This window comes from Rhyacophila brunnea, unplaced genomic scaffold, assembly GCF_057557595.1.
Source record: "Rhyacophila brunnea isolate RB1 unplaced genomic scaffold, BYU_Rbru_1.0 scaffold_12, whole genome shotgun sequence".
NCBI classification, from domain to species: Eukaryota; Metazoa; Arthropoda; class Insecta; order Trichoptera; family Rhyacophilidae; genus Rhyacophila; species Rhyacophila brunnea.
Genome location: NW_028232774.1, coordinates 6,862,074 through 6,885,315, shown reverse-complemented (window position 1 = coordinate 6,885,315; position 23,242 = coordinate 6,862,074). Strand labels below are relative to the sequence as shown.

The 23,242-nt window shown below is 33.7% G+C and overlaps 1 protein-coding gene across 3 annotated transcripts in view; it reads left to right on the top strand.

Moving 5' to 3' along the window:
- Positions 1–13,762: 13,762 nt before the first annotated feature.
- Positions 13,763–23,242, top strand: part of Hipk (Homeodomain interacting protein kinase) — a 215,727-nt gene continuing 206,247 nt past the window's right edge. For all 3 annotated transcript variants that reach the window (XM_085960700.1, XM_085960701.1, XM_085960699.1), the window contains exon 1: positions 13,763–14,076. The gene's annotated coding sequence lies outside the window, so the exon portion shown is untranslated. The remainder of the gene's footprint in view (positions 14,077–23,242) is intronic.

Sequence of the window (23,242 nt, the reverse complement as noted above, 5' to 3'; positions counted from 1 at the left end):
TTATGTCACTATTATAACTATGGCCCCCAGATCCTGAAGCCGGCCCCCAGGCCAGGATCTTTGACAGCCTCAAATATTGCTAGGATTAAAACGTGTGACGGCTTAGAGTAGCGTTTTCCAAATGGTGTTCCAGGTCAAATTATGGGTATTCAGTGTATTTTTTAACAAATCACTTGAAGTTGTCTAGTAAGTATCGACACACAATAATCAAAAATTGCATTGCACAACCACATGTTTTAAAATTCTAAAACCCCTCAAGTGAAATGACTTTTTTACTATAAGAGCAAATTTGTGAAGTGTGTTTATCTCACTTATCCGGTCGATCCGCCACGCCTTGAGCCCGACCATCAGGCTAGAGCCCTGTCAGCTCCCTTTGTGGGTCATGATTATAACTAGTTAATACTAAATACGGAGTTAAATACAACTTTGCAAACCATAAACGGGACCCTCTCGTCTACTCCACTACCTCGGCTGCTAATACTATCACATAGCCTTCCACTAAAACTCAGACGTGACACAGCATCTCCAAGAGAATATAACCATGTGGATTTGGTATCACAGTGATATGATCTCTATTCACTTTGATCATAATATGTGAGTTAAAATGAAAAAAGCCTTTCTGGATGGGAGAAAAAGACCCGGTTCATAGGAATGATTCGCCTGGAGAAGTCTGGTGCCGTGAATGGTAGCCATATAATATGGTGAGGAACTCACGTCTAGTGACAAAGTCAATGGTGGAACTCCCAGGGTTCCAGGCAACCGGCTCCCCCGTAAAGTGCAGTGTCGCTTAAGCCCACGACACATAAATTATGACTACCTATTAGTTCATTTTGATCTAAATCTGTGATCGTTGTGTGAGTTATGTATGATAAATTCAAACTAATGAGCATATTGTTGAGACATGCCTTCCTAAAGGTACTTTTTGTTATCCACCAAGCTGATGAAGACGCGCTGGAATAGATTGCGGCCAGGGAACTCAGAAATTTGCGGCTCTACTGGTGGGTTTTTAGTAATAACTATTTATTGGCTATGTGATTTTGTATTGTTGATTGTGGTTTTATTTCTGTGGATATATCTATGTTGTTGACTACACCTATCCGCCAGCGACTAAACGAAAAAATTACAAATTATTTCAAATTATTAATTTACCATGCCAAAGTAAATATTGTGTGACTACCATGGCGAGAGTAATAATCTAATATTCATATGTATGTCACATGAATCAGTTATGTAATTTACTCATTCAGCTGTACTAAATATTAGGGATTGCAATACCGGTATTTCAAAACCCGTATTCAATTATTTATCGATACCGAAATACCGGTTTCAAAAATCCAAAATACCGGTATTTTCGGTATTAAGAAAGCATACTTACACGTATATATTTTTCAAAAATTAATTTAAATTATATATTAGTTTAATGCTGCCAAAACGCAAATATATTGACTGAAACCAACAAAAATTAAATAAAATTAAAACAAAATCCCTCAAATATTGAAATTAACATATTTCGAAAAAGAAAACATTCATGGCAAATATTTCCAATTATTCTATAACTATTGATCCAACGTTGATAGTACATAAAACATACGTTGAATTTCAGAGAGATTTTTCTGTACCCAGACTTTTGTAAAAATTAGCAGTTCTAGAATAGGTATTATGGTTTATACATATTTACAAAGGTCAACATAATAAATGTAGGTAGTTACTTCAAGTCGCTATAAAATTGTGTTTTAAATAGATTTTAATAGTTATATTTATTGATAAGTACTTCTTTATTTCTATAATATGTTTTGACGAATACCGGTAGGTATTCAATAAGAAATACCGAAATACCGGTATTGATATATTCATTCGGTATTGTAATCCCTACAGTAAATATATAGTGTGGGACTCAATTTTGATGCAATAGAATCGGAAATGGAAGATTTCGCGTGAAAATAAATCGGTCGCGGGTATTTTTGCGAAATATATATCATTGGTGCAAAAAAACGGTACACAAGGTCAAAATAAATTGCTCCATACAAACGGATGTTGGTGATTTTTATTTAGTGCACATATTTGCAATGTCAAGTACATATTTAATTTTATACTTAATCAAATATGTTTTTTGCTAGTGAACAAAGATAGATTATGAAGCTACGTAGATTATAATTTCATATTTAATATAAAATATATTTCTATTTTGTTTTTTAGGATCAGACCGAAATAAAATTTGATATACGACACATACCTAGATAATAATTTATAATTATAAGTAGTTTTATGTTGTAGTATTAATCAAATATTTAATCGAATGAAATACACGGTCAGAGTCAAAGATTTTGAAGAAAACCTTCAATAAAGATGAAACCCAGAAACCTACTTAATTAAAACATAAATGTGAAACTGAAAAATAGATTGTAAAAGCTAATCAATTTAGCAAAACTATTTTAGAATGTAAATTAACATCATTTCTTCAAAACAGAGTACCTACTTGAGTTCCAATTATTCTATTAATATTGTTTAGTACTTAGGTACCTATCTAGGCATCTAAAAAAATATTTCATGCAGTTTTCTTTTCAATAATTGATTATGTTGTGTTTGTAGGTATATTTCTTTATCTTTCATAATGTATTACATACACTTTTCATATTTATGATTTTATTCTTCATACAAAAGGATTCAATAAACTATTTTGAATTTAATCTTTGTATTCATTGTTTTCCGACTCTCATTTTCACCTAGAAGGGCAATTTCTCTGTTAACAAATATATTTTAAGGTAACCCAAAAAATCCCCGATTTAAATACACAAACAAGTGAAATCGCGAAAACGTAAGTAACCCTTTTTTATAACCGTATGATAATTAAACGTAAATCATATTTCGCGCTTTTTATAACAGCAACTGAGAACGCGGAAGTCCTCAGCTTGAATTTCGGGCGGGAAATCTCGCGATGCTCTTTCTACTAATATGAATATTTTTGCATGTTTATTGTGATATATTATTGTCTACTAGTCTACTCTAGATTGGATCCATTTTGACATATTATTTAGAGCGGTGTTCGCATTTAAACACTTACAGTACACTCCATCAACACATTATCTCTTGATAATGAGCCCGAAACGTCGAGGAAAGAAAGAGGAAGAACACGGTGTGATCCATTACGTTGACAAACAACCGTGAAAATCTTAAACGTTTTTTAATCAACTTTTAAAGAGTTTTATTTAAATAATATTTATTTGTTTACGGACGTATGTATCTTCGTTTGAACTATTTGGCATAATTTCTCCCCTGTCTATCGATTATAATTGTATTTATTATACTTATATATATATATATAATCAATCTACATAATAATTACGTTTGAGCGTTTGGTTAACAAGATAAGTAACCATCATAAAAATTTTCATATTTTTGGAAGTGTTAATAAATATAGATAATGAATCTCACCTTTATTTCTGGTATGGTGACCAACCGCATAAACTTCGTTCGGGAACAAAGAAACGCAAACAATAATAAATCCAACAGAAAAAAACACATCCATACAACAATATCCCGTCATGTTATTTCATTCACTTTTTTATTTTTACATCACAATAGTCGATTTTAATTATGTCCATACTGTAGGTTTTAATTCTCTCGTAGAATCAACCATCCAATACAAATACGGTGAACGTATTATTATACGTGGTCACATTTTGAAATTGTAATTTATCGTAGAGAATAATATCATTACAATATAAAAAAAACTGTAAAGTTTGTTGAAATAAAATAATAATTAGATTGTAAGTAAGTATATGTTTAAAAATATTAAATAAAAAACTGTAGATAATATTTGATTTGCTAGATATTTATAATTAATACTACTAATGTGTCACTTATAAAACGGAATAAATTCGGAAATGTTTTAATGTAATTAATATTAAAAAAAAGCATGGTTTTTTTATTATCTACTGTTGAGTGTATATCTGCGTGTATTTTTCACCATTTTTACTCAGTTCACTCACTGTAGATTTAAACATTTTAAACGAATAAAACGAATAAATTAATAAACGATATCAGATATCCACTCGGATGCCCATTATAATGATCTTATTCGGATCGGAGATCTTCAAAAAAACATAACTAGATAATATTATGTTGATTTTAAATAATAACAAACAGTGGCACACTAGTCAGAATGAATCAAATATTTCTCATTCATCTATTTGGGTTCTCCGAATAAAATGGTACTATTCGGGGTCTTAGAATCATAGTAATATCATTAGATTTTTAAAAAATCGACCCTCTTAGCTACATTTTATTACTATTTATATATTAATTTCGTTATATCTGTAACCCAACCGACAAATACCAACATAATGTTTATATTCCCCCCACAGTCTAATGGCGTTCGATAATGTGCGATATTTTCCAGAATTTAAACATTTGTTTTTAAAATCGACAACATAACCTAAAATAACATGGTTTACTGACAGGGGTTCACAATGGATAACAAAACGTCATGTTTCCGCTATGACGTCCGCGCATGCGCACCGGATAAGCAGCGGGGAAAACGTAGCACCATATCGGATGGCAACCGCTCACTGAATTCAATTCAATTCCGTATTTCCGTAGCAGTGTTGCCATCTTTTCAAAGTTGAGTTATAGTACAGAGCTTCCAAAATTATAGTATTTGGGGAAACAATATAGTACGCGTTAGCATCTGTTGAAAATGTATAGGTTTTTTGTTTCTCAGAAAAAAATAACGTATAACTTAAGAAACTGCGAGACCCCTTTTTATTAAGGTACCTCTTACTGTATGCCAAATGCTTAACGAAGAATTCAAGAAATTTCATTTTAAACAAAAGTCAAAGAATTTTTTTACGTTTTTCGAGCAATTTTTTTTCAAGTTTGAGCAAGTTCTCCAAATCTTCTTATATTGCAAAATTTTAGTACTTACTTTTTACCAAAATATCGAACGGAAATATCAAATTTTTAGTACCTACTTTTTTATATATTTTTTTCGGATATTCAAAATTATAGTATTTTGGGCGTATTATACCTGTTTTATATCGTACATAGTACGCGGACCAAAATTATAGTACAAATACTATAATTATAGTACGGTTGGCAACACTGATTCCGTACGCATTTTCGTTCTTTTTGCGGGTGGCAACCGTGAAATAACAACATGGAGGAAACGTTGAATGCTTTGCAGGTTGTTCGCAGGCGTTTTGTGTGTGTTTAGGCCACCCGTAGAGCGTTGCGCGCGTTGCTACGGCCGGCGTAGAGGGTACTCGTTCAATATTTTCCCGCGCGATATTTACCTAGGTACAATCAAGGAGAATTTATTATTCTTTAATGTTGTCATTACACAAATTGGGTGGACACACGCACGGGAATCAATTATCAATCATAATAAGTAAAATAGGGAACTCTCGAGTTTGGTGAATTGAAATTCCTTTTAAATGCAAAGAAAACGATACTAGAATTTTATTATAACAAATTGCAGGTATACTAACCCTCCACGTAACCTTGCAATTTGGAATAGATTTTTTTGAATTATTTGATGAAATCAGTCAATCAGGTGCCTGGCATTTACTTATGTACTAATTCGCAGTGCATATTACACACAAATCTTGTCACTGTATACAATTGCAAAGTTACGTGGAGTCCCCGGAGGACTGATAGCCTGGGGCTCGGGCTCTGGGGGGGGGGACATTGCATGTCTCCTTATAAGTGAGATAAACACAAATTTGTTCGAATAGTAAAAAGGCGCTATTTTACTTGAAGATTATTTATATTTTAAAATATGTGGTTGTGAAATGCAAATTTTGATTATTGTATGTCGATATTATAATATTAATTGATCTCCATAATTCAAGTGCATGAATTCAAGAATACAAAAAATCGCTAAAATACACTGAATACCCTTAATTTAACATGGACTACCATTTGGAAAACAATTCTGAAGAGCGTTATACTGCTTTTAACCCTGCGATAGGTACGAGAGGCAATGATCCTGGTCTGGGAGTCCACTTCAGGATGTGGGGGGCATATGGAGGATACTCTACCAGCTACCTAGTCAGATATTATGATATTTCTCCACACTAATGATATTTGACAGTGTAATACTTATCCTAAATTAATTAAGAAATATATTAAATGGGTACTATTGGGAAATATACTATCGTAGAGTGTACGCCGTACATTTAATTTGCGCTTCTAGCCAACTGGATTGAGGTATACTAGAAAGCCGCTAAAAATAGTAAATGCCACCCATTGGGTGTATAAGCCAGGGCTGCGGGATGCTGGCATAGGATGGGAAGACGCAATAAGACTGGCGAGCGAAAGGATTTTTTGGTGGCGTCGCGTGGTGTCTATTTCCTCCACCAAGGAGCAGACATGGTCTTAGAAGAAGAGAATTTATACATGTGTAAGTATAGATCATTTTGAAGAGTTATGCTGGCTTTCACAATGGCCCAAGTCAGGCAAATGTTTGTATTAAGGTGCTGCACGTAATCATGATGGCAAACGTTTTCCGTATATCGACACAGTGTCGGCATTTCAACACACATTAAATAGCGCCAACGTTTGCCTGACTTGAGTCATTGTGAAGGGTACCATATTATATTGACGTAAATGGAAACTCTGTCATTCTTGATGATTATCTTAGAAATCGGGGGCATCCGTTGTTTGTTCTCTCAAGATGCAGAACTAACCTACCATTAGTAATGCCAATTGAGAGGGCTGCATACTTTGTTTAATCAAAACGTTTCGGATATTGATATATTCCACTTACGAGAGGGTGAATTTAGGTGGACGTTGTTTTATATTTTTTTAAGATAGGGTCTATCAACCTAGTTCATTCTGTGTGCTTCCATGTACCTACTTTTATTTTTATTTGAAAACTGTTAACACTTACTTCATGTCATGTCTTGAACGCTTTGAATTTATAATTTGTTATGTTTATTATATGTAAAATAAATAAATTTGATTTTAAATATTAAAGTAAATAATTATTAAAGGAAGTTTATTATTATTCTTCCCTTTTTAGCCTTCCTCTCAACATTTGAAAATTTGATCGAATGGGTACATGGGTACATAATGGCGAACAGAAAATCATCGCAAGATCTTGTTTAAAATACATCGTAGGCATGGCGAAATTTATAATAATTAAATTATACCTTCAGCAATACGCAGTGACGTCCCGTGGGTCTCGGCAGGTCATGCGTTGCAGTGGGGCGGCACATTATAAAGGCGAATGAACGAACGAATAAAAATATTGTAAATTTTTGAGAGCAGTGATGGTTTCCCATGAAGCAGACGATGCGGTCGTTTCGTTAGAAAGTATCGACATCTTAATTTAAGAAGTAATCGAAGCATACGAAATATGATAACATAACTATTCTTATATTATAATACAAACCTGTGTATTACAATGGCGATATATCGCACATGCAACATTTTCACAAGGGTACCTCCAAACCTTGTCAGTGCCACAGACCTCCACGTATCAAAAACCACCACTTTCTGAGAGTAGGTTTCGTGGAAATAGTTTAATGTATATCAAGTTAAAAAACATTTGGGGTAGATACTTAGGTACCTATTTGTCTACTTAAAAAATAAATAATTAAATATATAAATAGGAACCTTTTCAAAGTTTTCAGAAAATTTGAAACTAAAAATGATAGAGGGCGACATTCTAAGCAATGGCAAGGGCTGTAGGTGGTCTGGATTCGACATAGATCATCATCATCAGCTTAAATCTATCCACTGCTGGATGAAGGCCTCTCCAAGCTGATTCCACTTTTCTCAGCCCTGTGCGTTGCGTTGCCACGTACTTCCGCAGAACTTTATCATTTCATCGATCCAGCGGCCTCTGGGTCTTGCGGACGTTTTGTACATCTTGGATACCACTGGATGACTAAATTTTCCCAACGATTGTCCCTTCTTCGAGTTATTGTCAGTCATAATTCTTTGTTTTCATTGAACTAAGAATGCAATTTGCCGATCTGGGTGGTTAACTTTTAAAATTCAATCAAAGTTTAAACCCTGTCTAAACCAAATCATAATATTTTACGTATGCTATGGGCGATCTGACAAAAATAGCGCTCAATTTTTCAGTCATACTTATTTATTTTCGTTGAATTAAGAATCGTATTACATGATATGGTGGTTAGTTTTTTTTAAATTCATTAAGCCCTACCTAAGAAACCATAATCGATAAAAAATATCTATAAAACATCTAAAATTATCGATGGGTTTTTAATGGCATAATTTTAGATATTTTATAGATAAACGAATATGTTTTGACTATTATCTACTATGGCTTGCATTGGGCTGGGTTTAATTGAATTTTAAAAACTAACAAACACTTATCTACACAAATAAAATTGCAGTCTCAGTTCAATGAAAACAAAAATACGTTTTACTGACAAAGTTTAGTGTCCACTATTTAAGCCGGATTTAACAGTCTACCTCCACCCTTCGCTACTGAGTCTGAGTCTGCTTAAGGGCGGCAATTTGCCTATGGAAGTCACTGACAATACAATTATTGACAAATGATAATAAGACCGATGATAACGTCTCGTTCAGTTCAATAAACTCCTCATTTGGAGAAGCGTCAAACTCACAGTAGAAAGTTATTTTCACATAAACAAATCAAACGGGTCATCATAATTAATTTATACCCGATTATTTTATTTTATGAACAAAGCCTGTTAGTACCTATCTGTACCTATCCATTTTAACGAATTAATTATTTATTCGACAAAGGGGAAAGCTGTTCCGTTATAATCGTGATTGCCAAAATTGGTTTACCGGATAAATCGAACAATGCGCCAATTCTTTTGTCTCTTGTTGATGAAATACAAATTTAAATGCATTATGCAACTCTCTGTTTGTAACCAAGCCGCTGTCAATGTTATTTATTATACAACATTAAGTAAAAACATAAACCAATAAAGAAAATTAGAAACTATATTATTTTGTTGTCAATTAATACATTTCTGTTCATCTCATTATCAGGGCCACCAGCCACCCCAGGCGGGGTGGAAATATAAAAGATATAAAATAATATTTATATTCATATAGATATCTCATATTTTTCATATTTTGAATTAGTAATCTCATATTTTCTCATATTTTTTTAATCTCATATTAATCTCATATTTTTAACATTTTGAATTAGAACGTGAAACGATTTGAAACGATCGATTTATAAAAAAAAAAAATACGACTATTATAGGGAGAAAAGATTAAAACTCCATATAAAACTGCGTTGATTAATCAAATCCTTCATCGTAAAATGATACAGACCTACAAACTTATCTAAAGAATGGATACTCGCAACTGGACAGAATCTGACATTCGAATGACATTTTCAAAATGGCGTCCATATGGTAGTTCGTAGTTGCATTTTTGACCGTTCTTTATATAAGTTTGTAGGACTGTACCTACTTAACTGTGTGTATTATTTGATAGACTACAACGATTTCGTTTGTTTTTCAGACGTAATCCTATGTTTACTTTCAAAAATATCGAATCATTTAACCTGTCAAAATAATTCTTAGATATGTACATAATGAAAGCATTTAATTTAGATATGTACACATGAAATTCATGTGACGTTTAGCATAGGAATGATTATTTTATGAATAGTAATAATTATAGATATTGTTTCTTCTTCTTTTATATTCTACGTAGGTAACTCAATGTTTATATTATTTATTAAGTTGTAATTTGTATTTATTTTATATTGTAAATCAGAGCGTCGGAGCGGAGCTCGGAGCAGGAGCACGGATCAGTGGAGCGATGGAGGTTTACCCGAGCACCGAAAATTTATAGTGTTTAAATTACATATTATTAAATTTTCATCCCAAAATCCACTTTGCAACACTGGAATTATTTGAAATACGGCAAGACTGCCGAGTGATAAATAACCTCACTTTTATAACAGAAGAGGCAGCTAATGAAAGACGATTTGTTGTCGGATTTTGGTTACCTAATAGAATTAATAATGAAAAGGACGAATAATAAACTTTATTTCTAAACTAATTGTTTTTTTTATTTCATTTATTATTTATTTCATTATTTCATTGATATACATAATATAGCGCCTATTAAAACTTTTTACCTGGAGCGGGACAGACCCTGGAGCGGAGCTGGAGCAAGTATTAGGTCGCGGAGCAACTCAAAAAATGGTCCGCTCCAACCCGTTGTAAATAACGACATTATGATACGCATGTTGTTTGCTGTATTATTACCTCAAATTAAAATAAATGCTTCTAGGCAAATAAAATAGTAGAATAATTGAGTATGTTATGCCATAATTGCTATGAGTAAGTACCTATCTACATAATATAATATTTTTTAGAATACATTTTCTTTAATCCATGTTAAATGCCAGATTGTTTAAAGCAGAACTGTACGAGGTAATGTCGTTAATATTAATTAATAGTCATTTCAATTTTACAGTTTTGCACTACTGATGGGAATTCATTTTCCCTATTTTGGTACGCGATAAAAATAATATATTTTATATTATTCTATTATTCTAAATTCTAAATATAAAATTAAGCATGTTGTAATTAATTCAGTCGTATATAATAGGTAGTACTTACTAATTTTGCAAAGTATATTGGACCCGCACTTACACTGTGGTAATTATCTTAAAAGACCTTTCACGAGAAATACTTTTAAGTCATTTATTCAATCTAATAGGATCTTACTCCATCGAATAAACAAAACTTATTATTTGTATTGCTAATAAAACTATCCTCCATCCTCCTTATTGCGTTAAACTGAACAAAAATCCGTCCCAATGATAAACCATGACTCCATTAATTAAACTACATACTACATAAAAGTAATCAGCATGCCAAGTCAATGGGTTTCATGATTATTAGAATTATTTCACCATTTCTTTTTTAAATCCACACACTTTTAGATTAAAACGCCAAGCGACCTGCAAGGTCTAGCGAAACAGCTGGTACTAGCAGGGCAGTAAAAATAAATTTATGTTTATAAAAGTTGTAGATTCGATGTAGATGGTTTATTGTTATGTTGGCGTATCTTAACAATCTTGTAAATAAGACAACCCAGGATGAATTCAGGAAAAATATTAATTAAGTGTAGCTTTTCCCTGGATTTTTTTGGTGTGTTTAATAACAAGAATACAACAGAATTCCCGGTATCAAAATATATGGGAACCATTTTGAAATCAACAAAAATAAGCTTTCTATAAATAGAGTTTCGATTTGAATTTCGTTCGTCTTCGAAAATTGAAATCTTGTATTACGTCTGACCTCCTTTTCCCGCTTTCGTTTCGATTCATTGGGGTGTGCGAGCGAGCTGCTCCTCTCATTCATTGTTACCGTCGCAAACATAGTGTTGTATGAATATATCTAAAACCAGGGTCGAATTCAAAAAACAGAGCCCTATAGTTAATTTTTAATGTATCATTTTTTATCGCAAATAATATGTTATTATATTACAACGGTTGAATGAGGAAATTAAAATATTTATTTGCAGTTCGAAAGGTGTTTTTTGCAATTATCGCAAAATGGCAGATTATAGGGATGACAGACTTTGAAAGCAATAGCTTTATTAAAAAAATGTTTTGCTATTCCTACTGCAAGTGGAAGAGCCCTAAATCTTTACTTAGTTTTTTTGCGGCCTATGTTACTGTAGGCCTCTGGGTATGTAGTTTGCACCTTGAAAAGTGCAGTATTCCGCGCTCGAAGTAAAGATAGTAAACGTCAGTGGCATCAGCTAGATTTTGGTAACTTCATCTACCTCCACTTAATTCACGTCTCCTTAAAAATCAATAAAAAAATATTATGAATACTTTTTTCAAAGCGGACCTAAACAATTTTGCTATGTGCACGCATGTAGAAACATATTTGTCAGTTTCAAACATTTTTGCTGTAATGGCGCGTGAACACATTGGGGCGTTTTGTTTGTATAGTGTATACTATACTTTTCGACTTTGTAATTGTATAATAGGTACCTATTATAATACCTACCTACTCGTAGCTAGTTTATTTAAAGTAAGTGACTACACTAAATATGAAATCTAATAAAACAGGACATGGCCATGAAACCTCAAGCAAATCAACATCGATAATTTAATTTAAATTGTATTTATCTTCAAATTTATTTAACACAAACTTCGAAAGCACATAAAAAAAGAATAAAGTTAGGTATTTGACATTAGGGTTCCATCAATGTTGCCAACCGTATTATAATTATAGTACAATACTATAATTTTGAATCCGCAAAATATGTAAAATACTATAATTTTACGCAAATATCACAAAATTACAATAATTTTGAAGGATTCGAGACGAAAAATCTTCCTCTACTATAGTTTTTTCAAAAATACTATAATTTTTACCCTTTTATACTATAATCAACATAGAAAAAGATGGTAACACTGGGTGCCATAGACAAATTTAATATAATATAATAAAAAAAAAAACAAATCAAATCGAATCGATATAGCATTCAATTTCATCAGCTAATTTGTGAAGCGGGCTAAACTCGTCATAATTTTAGTACGCGTCTGGAATAATTCATAAAATCAAGTAGAGTAGACATATTTATTGCTATCCTACTCTTCATGCCATCGTGATAATAAAAACAGCTCGAGTAGGACAGTGCACACAATTTTAACGAACTTTATAAGGATATAGACAGAGATAGATATAGCTGGAACCGAAGTGCGAGTACTATCTCGTCGCAAGCGAGTCGACGATAGGTTTGTCGTAGCCACCGAGTACGATAATAATATGTTGCCATCCATTCGATTATATTTCGTCAGTCAGGAAAATATCCTTATATTTCTTTCAGGTCTGTCGGCAGCAATATTTAATCAAATTATGCTCGGTATATTATTGTGTTAGTGTTACGACTACTAGGTACCTATAATATATAAATGCACACGAAAAACGAACACAATCTAAATAATAACATCGCGTCTTAACTCTGTAACTATAATTTAACGAGTTGATTTAAAGATAATTATTGTAATGAACCAGGAATTATCGATACCTAAGCAAACAAATAATAATAAACAAAATGAAATACATATGGCGGTAAATATGACTTGATCGAATATTTATGTAGGTATCCGATCCTTATATATAGTATATTATTATAATACATATAAGTATTATATTTAATTCGGTGTATGTAGGTACCTATATACATTATTTATTACAGCATTATTATTAAATCTTTTCCGTAATTTTGAACTTAATCTCATTTAATGCATTTCCTATGTTTACTTGCTACTTTACCATCTAATTTTTCAATAGCTGCTACTTGGATGTCAAAAATGAATATAGCTATAAATATACATACTAATACCTAAACTTAATTCAATAATAAACAAATATAATCAATCCCTTTTGATGTAGGTATACTTTTGTATAGATATTGAGGTGTACAGGAACCCAAGAACATTGTATGTTTTTCTTATAAATATAATTTAAAAAGTGCACACTCCGCTACAACGCATGTTCATTGACTATTGTCTTTTGTCCGAGTATTTTAGACCAAATATAATGTGCAAATATATAAAAAGATACACTTTCAATCACATCAATATCAATTAATTGTGAGCGAGCCTATTATCTATTTAATATTTCTGGTAATTTAGTATAATGTATTGAGAAAATATAATTACCGAACTGATGAATTTGTTATAGGGTAATAGAGATTGGGATATTTTTCGTTGGACTGTGGTAACACAGCCATTTGGAAATCTTGCAGCACTCCGTGGCCGAAAGCCGAACTAGACGTGGAGTCTCACGAAGTACGCGAAAATTTCGTGTCGGGGTGTGTGGAATAGTATGGAGTGAAAACGTCAGAAAAGTGTGTTTAAAGTGATTAGTTTTAAGTGTGAAAGAGTTTTGAAGTGTAAAAATGTCTAACAAAACTTATTGTCGTGTAATTATATAACTTATACCGAGCATGACGCAGTGTTAAATACTATATGGCGCTGACTTTCAAGATGGCTGTGTATTGAAGGCCTCTTTGTCCGATGGTTGCTTTCATATTCAGTATGATAGTGAAGTCTCCGACAAAGACATTGATGTCTGAGAGGTAAGGCCGTCAATTTGCTAATTTTGCCTGTAAATAAAAAATCTTTCACCGCCGTATGTACTGTTGAAAATCCGTATGAAATCAGACAGCGTTCCAGACATTTTACATGTTGTTATGGTTCACAGATTCGAGGCTTATCGCAACGTACGCGCCTCATGGGTTTTCAGTTGTCGTAGTAAACAAAACATTGGACTTCTGAGTCATTCTGACCAAAATATTGATATATTAAAATGTAGGGATGTACTCGGCGGCGTCGTCACGTAGCCGTATGTTATGAATTTGACAGGTGACTCAGTAGAAAATGTGTGGGGTTTTCTTGCGAATGTTTACATATAGGTTACATCAAACGTCATTGCCAGAGGTCACAAGGTGGACGCAGAGCTTCTGACCGGGTCTTTGGCTTCAGTATTATTGTTTCTGTTCCACGACGTAAACAAATACACCGCAGTGCCCTTATTACTGCATTTTATAATCCAGATACATTTGAAAAAGTGCCAATGGTCACACACATATTGTGCAACGTTTACATCACTGTTGCGAACCGTAAACAAAATTATTTTTTGTACAATTCCTCTGGTTGATTCAATTCTGTTGTTTTCTTGTAGTATATTCCGCCAAATCAATCTTATTCAGACCTTGATACGAATTTAGAACAGTCGCTTAGATACGCGCTATGTTGGCGGTGTTTTTTATTCACTCTCTTTCCATATTGGTGTTGAAAATGTTTGCGTGGAATATTCTGACAGGCCGTTGTGCTGCTACCGAGCCAAAACATAATACCTATGAAATTTAAGATTGTTTTGCACTATTTTGCATGGTAAATTCTAATATACATATTACGAAAAGGTATCATGTTTTTATTACTTCAATATGTTAATAGGCATGTACCTAAATGTTTATTATTTTTCTGAAATTTATAATCATATACAGTCGAACTTGGTTATTACGATCACGGAAATAGAGAGATCTCGGGTGTAATGAGGAAACATTCGTTGATATTTTAGTTTATGAATTTCTCCATACATTTATTCACTTTAATAACGAGCTACTTCTCGGGTATACCGTGAAAAACTGTTAATGTGTCGATCGTTTAAAAACAACATTTTTGACCCTAAGCAATAAAATCCTACCGGGCAGTTAACTAGACCGATGCCGCCGGGATCGGATTACGTTTATGACACTAGTTAAGTGTCTATATACCTAATTGGTGTTTTCGCCGACAACATTGAAAAAGTATCCACGCATATGGTTGAAATTGCATGTAAAAATCCAAGCTTTGTGAAGTCAGTAGGTACCTACCAGCGCCGCGGTTCAGCACTTCATTACAATAAACAACTTCTTTTGTAGTTTATGAATGCCATGCTTGTTTCAGGGATTTTTACGATGGTTTTCAGATTTTTTATGTTCTATGCTTAAATAGAACTTGGCGCGAAAAATGAATATTATACCTATAACGGGTAATGCTTATAACGAGCAAATTCAATCGGTCCCATCTTTCTAGTAATAACCAAGTTCGACTGTATGTAGGTACTTACTTACCTACCTCCCAATTTTCCAACTCCAGGAATATTTCAATGATTTTTTTATAAATAACGTTATTTCAATTATATTGAAATCTACTTGGAAGTTAAATTACAATAAATTAGTCATTCCCTTTTATTTATTTCGATGTTTCACGTCTTGTTTTCATACAATCGATACGCGTGGATGAATCTAGCATTTTAAAACATTCAGCAGGTAACTAGGTAGGGTTGAACGAAAGGCTAATGACGCAGCCATACTTACTAGACTAACGTGTCGTGTCGTGATGCATCAGAAGCACAGCACATCGGAAGCCTATATTTTGTATGAAGGCGTGCACACTATTCTGACGCCAGTATTATTCGAAATATAGGCTTCCGATGTGCTTCTGACGCATCACGACACGACACGACACGACACGTCAGTCTAGTATGAATCCGGCGTAACCGATTCTCGTAAAACAAAATATAGTTGGCTTAATGTAAGTATAATTAATAATTATGCTCCGTTTCGGCGCGTAAATGGTAATTTATATTTGTAAAGCAAAGTAAAAATATCAACACAAACTAATATGAGTAGGTACGTAATTATTATCATCAGAATCAATCCACTGTCTGATGAAGGCCTCCTCAATCTCTCTTTCACCACTCTTCACGGCTCCTCGTTCTTCGCTATCACGTATTGCCGCTGATATTTCGACGTACCTTGGGATGGCCTTTCGGTCGTCTTATATCCCTCGTGTGCCCCTGGATTATCACATTCGTCCCACGACCAACTCATTTTAATATTTATTTTATTACAGCGTTCGAAGTGGACAATTTTACGAACCGGAGCGCTCGATAATTTTCCGAAAATATTAACATATTTATGTACTCGTAATAATTTTATGAAAGTATTAAGTATATAAAAATTGTGTATGTATTCGATATTTTGTTATATACCTGCCAAGATTATACGGTTTAACGGGCCAGTTTTGTGTCGTGTGCGAGATTTGGGCATAATCGGCAAGGTAGATGACAATAATTGAGGTTAACGTGTCACGTCATAAATATTATTTTTTAATATGATTCCCATATGTTTCGTGTAAACTTTAAAAAATATATTTAAATATGTAAATGATTATGTTACTTTTAAATAATTCACGAATTATAATGCAACTTTTATTTTTCCACGAGACGGAGCGATAATCTCGAGGATTTCACGAACAGGAGCTGCGCTCCGGTGCGTTCCAGTCCATTTCGAGCGCTGATTTTATATACTTACTTACTTAAGTAAATAACTAAAAATAGTTAAAGTGGGTCTATCTACAATAATTCAGCCTTTTGTGGTGTTTAATAAAGAAAAAAATGTATATGAGGAAAAACCAAAAAGGTTACCACCTACCTACCTACATGTTTTTGTAGTGATTTCAACATTTACAAAGTGCCCTGTGGGTTTATTCTATACTTATCGAACACTAAATTGATAAATAATATCAAACTTAGGGTAGGTTTGTATCAAAATATTAGCACTTATTGTAACAATTACACGAAGCTGGTTTTTATTGTTGCAATAAGTGCGATATTTTAACAGCACCTATCTTGCTGCTGTTAAAATATCGCACTTATTGCAACAATAAAAACCAGCTTCGTGTAATTGTTACAATAAGTGCTAATATTTTCATACAAACCTACCCTAAGTTTGATAATATTTATCACTTTAGCGGTCGATAAGCATAGAATAGACCCACTGGAATGTGAAATTAATAATTATATATTATGTCAATAATGAAGGGATTAAACGATTAAAGGAACCTAAGTTCGGAGTTACTTATTCTTGGGCTTATTTTTTGTAATATACTACATATTTTATTATTATTCTTCATGACAGTAAAGCGATTGAAGCTGGACTTTTATTATGTTACATAATACCTTCATCCAGCAGTGGAACATCCCCGGCTGATGATGATGTTGATAATAATATTAACCTTATCACATCGTGTACCTCTGTAGTACTTATGTCTCTTTATCCATTGGCATCGATCTACCTACCTAGTACTTACTCGGTACTCCTCTTGTTTAATCCAGGCCTGGTCGTGCAGGACGTCAATCACAGTCCACAGTCAAGGGGTGACCGCCCGAATTTAAGAATGTCATTTTATGAAAGTACCTACACCAGGGTTAGCGAACCTTTTTACGTACGCGTGCCAAAATTTCCCAAATATTATTTTTCGACTGTGATGTGCCGAGCAGTTTTTCATGGTGAAAAATACTTTTTAAGAATTAAATTTAAAAATAATGCTCTAGATACCACTCGCAAAACATAGCAACACGTATAACTTTACACCGTACACTTTTTTCCAATTACGCCATACATTTTGGTCCACAAATTTTGAAACTGTTTGCTAGAATTACTACTAGCTTCAACAAGTTTTTGTTTATTATTTGGTGCATCCATTTTTTTGGGTAGAAATGAAATTGTTTGTTAATGTATTGATTAGTTTGGTTCTTTACGCACAAATTGACACCAGGATTGCTCCGATCAGATAAGGCATTCTCCTGCTACAGTGGTCTCAGGCATTGTAAATCGATCAAAAGGTTCGCGGCGCTGTATCCTAGCCGCCTGATGAGGTTAGTGCGATAATATTACATATGACGCATAAAGCCAAGGACCGACCTATGCAATTATATTTAAATTAAACGTAGTGCTTATTCTTGAGTATTTCCCTTCTATTTTTTTATACGATGCAATCTGTCATTTAATATTTACTTGTCATTCATTAGCATGTTCTCTAAATCCTTTAAAAAGGTGATACTGTATACTTAATACTTTATTCTTAGTAGTACCCTACGTATGACAGGGCTGAAGTGCTTCGATTTCTGGTGAATTTCTCTATGAAAGGCGGCCCTGCCATTCATGCGAGCCACAATAATGGATGATCAGCATCGCCAATTAATGTCACGCCGTGTTTAACTTGTCCTAATCAAGTTGCCTATGATGACTGTAATTGACTGCAATCGCTTCGTCGAAATTTATGGCCGCCGACTTGTTTTCGCGTTGCGCTGTGAATAACAGAGCCGATCGTCTGATGGATGGATCAATCAATCATCAAAGATTGGGCCCACTTCTAATAATCATAATCATGTTAAATAAGGGGCCTTCATCGTGGAAAGGTGTGCATGCGAAACCATTACAACTTAGATAAACTTGCATTGCAGTTTTTCACGATACATTAATACGCATCTCAAAAAAAATAATTCTGTTTGTAAGTACCTAAGTACCTGCTGCGAAAATTTAAGTATGTATGTATGCTCTGTCAAATGAGCGCCACGCCTCTTGCAACATGTCTGGTTGTTTTTGTTTTTATTCTGTTGCCAAACTCCTGCGAATAAATTAAGATTTATTTCTGTTTCACTATTAACATGTTGTCTCTGTTACCTTACCTACTCGCTGGCGGTTGGTTGGCTTACAGCACTCGGCACTGTGTCTACTGCCTACCTACTTACCTATCTCGTGCACCTTTCACTTGCAGTCGTTTTCAAAGGTAATTTTAGACACCGTAGGTATGTATTCTCTTCTGACAGTTTTTGACTGTCTGAAGAAACCTTTCGCGAGACATGAGCGATTGCTGTGTGTTGTAATTATCTTGTCATGCTCCATCGTCAGCCACTGCTGGATCAAGGCGTTAATGTAATTCATCGCTGCCGCGTACTGCCGTCGAACTTGATGGATGATCATCCGGTATCCGGATGTCGATCCGGTAGAGTTGTAATGCAATTTATCATATTATTATGTACCTAGGTCCACATCGATACCTACGTAATACTAGGAAAACATATTCCAAATGGATTCTCGGTTTGGTGCTTTTGCTCTTTGATAAAGTTGAAATTTTCTATAACATAATCGATAAGTTTTTAATTCAACGATTAGGTAATGTACAAGATTTAAGAATGCAACATTCTTTATTTAATATACATAATTTAAACACTTCAGAAATATATATATTATAACAAAAAAATTGCCATCTGCCCGAAACCCGACGCTCTTGGCCATACCAAATCGCGACGAATTTAACTAATAACTATAACTATTATAAAATGTTATTAATTGGTAAAGCACATTGGCCGGAATCTGATGGATGCGCGTTTGAGTCTCGCCCGGCACTAATATTTTTTCTAATACATTACTACATACAGTAAGCGATTGTAAAGTAGTTTCTGATATGCTCTGAATAATGTACTTATATCGAAAAGGTGCCTTTATTATCTATTGTAAGTACTCCGGTTCATGTTTGTCATACTGTTGTAACCAATACAACTAGTTCAGACCAAGGAACAGTTCAGAACAGGAAAGTGAACAATGTTTTCCATCTGCGGTGGAATACAAAAAAACATGGAATTCGTATTAGAAAATTTTAAATGTTCTTAGAGAATGTTTGTAAGAGTTTTTCTATAACATTCGTTTGTTATACCTAATATTATGCATTTCTTATATTTTGTTTGTTGTTCACTGGGTAACAGTTTACTTAAATGTGATCTTGTCATACACGGGCAAAAGTCATCGCTCTTCTCTGGTCGAAGAGTTAAAACTGTTGATTTGTGACTGAGTTGAAAAAACCGATTGGGCTTCAATAAATTGTGAAACGCGTCCAGCGAAGGTACTATTCATCGAATTCTTTTTTTTTGTAGGTAGACCGACTGAGCTATGGAAGGTGTCCACTGGACTTCTTGACTATAATATTATATTTTCTGCTATTTTTCCGAGTCACATAAATTTAATTTTGCAGGGATTCCGGACGTTGTGATTTATGCGGTAATATCCATTTTAAAAAGGTAATTTATAGTTATCCATACGCACTTCAGTAGGTGCACGCTCCTATAAGGGGAGGGAGGCTGATATGCTTCTTTGTCAGGAGCACAGAACGGATTAATAAATAGAATTCCGATAGGCTATGCCCCAATACACAACATTTTGACGCAGGGTTTTGAATGTGCGAGTGTCCTACCAAAATGTACCACGCATTATGTACGTGCAATAGTGTGTGTTGCAACCTTCAAATATACCAATATTGAACAAGCGTCAGTGCATTCACCGAGAGCAGTTGTCAGAGCGAAGTACACGCGTATTATCGACACGTTTGCCTGTTCTCTTGTCAGGAGCGTTTGACCAGAATGGGTCACAAAATAACTGGAAATGTTAAATTCGAAACATGTGGTTTGGAATAATATGTAAAATGAAATACCGAAAATAGACTTAGTTTTTGAAGTCGGTCGGGTCGAGTCAGCGTATTATTTATGAATTTAGGACTTGGGTTATCGATCCTAATTAAGTTTACCTAGTGACGCGAATTTCCACCCTGCCATATATCATAATAATATGTAGAAGGGACCCCAGTGTGGGGTGGGTTACAACAGCAAAGTAATATCAAGACGCTTCCTTAAGTAGTAGGTCCTACTGGAAAATACAGACATTGCTTGGTGGCAAGAAGACGTAGGACATCATTTGCTAAGCTCAAATAAACTTACACGATGAGTAAGTAAATGGCCAGGTATTTTTTTTAGATCTCGAGAAATATTTACTATCCTGACTACCTATATTGGTTATAAAACAAAGTTCCTCTTGTTAATAATTCTAATTTATTATTAATAATACAGTACTTACATACTAACAATATATTAACAAAAATAAACATACATGTCATTCAGTACATAGTTTTACAATAACATGATTGATTACATAATATACTTAATACCTACCTAATAATAATATCTATATAAATAGATCACAGCGAGTAGTTGGTTGCGTTATTACACTTTATAGTTCACAATTTACACAATACCCTTGTCAGTTTTATTTTTCGTACTAATTTCACTGGGGTTTACCTTTTTTCCTTATTTTATATTAGTTTATAAATTATATCTAGGGACTTGTTTTAATTGAATTGTGCCCCTAATTTGCAGTATCTGTTTTAAATTATTTTTTGACTTGATTACGTAATAATCGTTTAGCCTATTATAATATTTTTGATCGTAAATGCATTATCATTATTCATTAATCATTAAAATTCATTATCAACTAGTGTAGCTATTATCGGCCACTCAATATGAATTAGTCCATACGTGTGCAAGTATTTGATATTATAATTAGCCGTTTTTAATTATATTTACCTTGAGCTATAATTTATTTTTTTGTCGCCTCACAGGTGTTCCGTAATTAATACAATTTTATTTTAAAGGGTACAGAATATTGGCAAGCGATTAAGTGTTCCTTTTTTGCATTTGAATCGGGCCTTTGTCGCTTTTCGCGTCTCGTAAATCAAAACTATTGTGATTAATTGTTGCTGGTTCTCTATTGGTATTGTTTATTAATTATGTATGTTTATCTTACATAGTGTGTGTGACTAGGTTATTCTTGGTAGAAATTGCAAACCATTTTTTAACGCGCCAGTTCCAATGAAATTATATTCTAATAGATAAACACATAATACCTATTTAGTTACTTTCTCGTGTTGCGCTCATTGAATTTTAAGATTTTATAGTTTTGCTTCATGCACTGAATCTCTGGAATTAATGCGAAATACAATTCACTGGATTTAAAGCGATTGCATGATAATTAAAGAAATACTTGAAACCAGTACAGGTCATAAACCATTTATTGTTATGACTTAATTTGTGAATGTTGGTAATTTTGATCCTTTTCTCTTGTCAATTTAAGTAAGCACTATGATAATATGTTAAGTTTTTTTGCCATATTAAAATTAAACTCAACGGACTCACCAGGGTAGACTGCCTTCTTCTCGATGGCGCTACAGCCCAAAACGAGACATGGTCTCCTTAATTATTTGACTTCAATCCAGTTAGTTGTTCATCAACAGCGACTTGTCGTCAATCTTCTCCACAGAGTTTCACCCTTTTCACAGAACTCTTCTTCCCTTTTATCAATTGAGAAACTTCTTTGGAATGCGAGAGTTCTCCGTCCGTTGCAGGCGCCATCGGAGCATTATTGATATGAATTGAGAGTCGCAGATCCATGTATTCATTATATAGTTAGACTGCTAGCACCTCACGCTCCGAACTCTTCTTATCATTTTTCAGCAACGGGTTCATGGGAGCTTATGTCAACGGTGAGTACTCAATTTTACTTCAAGTCATACATATTCTTCGTTGTAAACATTGCCTGAATGTCAGTGTGTTAGGTATTCGAACCTAATGTAATTATTATTTTACTTAGCGCACATATTACTGAGCTATATAAATAGTCGAGTGGATTAAGTTAGATAATATATTTTTGTTTGGAGAAGAATGTAAGTATGTATTGTCTTGCACCTACATACTTATCAATATATCAATATGCATTCGAATAGTTTTCTATCTCTGTATTACTTGCATTTTACTTTTAGCACGAAGTAAGCCTATATAAGCAATTAAAGGTAAGATATTTTTTTTCATAAATTGTCGTAATAAGTGAAGCAAAATATATACAAATCACAGACTGTATTTTATACAGAAATAAATAATAGTTTGAGGTGAAATGTTCGACTTAAAAAAGTTTCATACTGTTATTTTCGCCGCCCTGAGTTTCTCTTTTGTTCCAAACGTGAGTATCCACCATACGTCATACATAATCTCTATATATATAAAAATCTCGTGTCACGATGTTTGTGGTC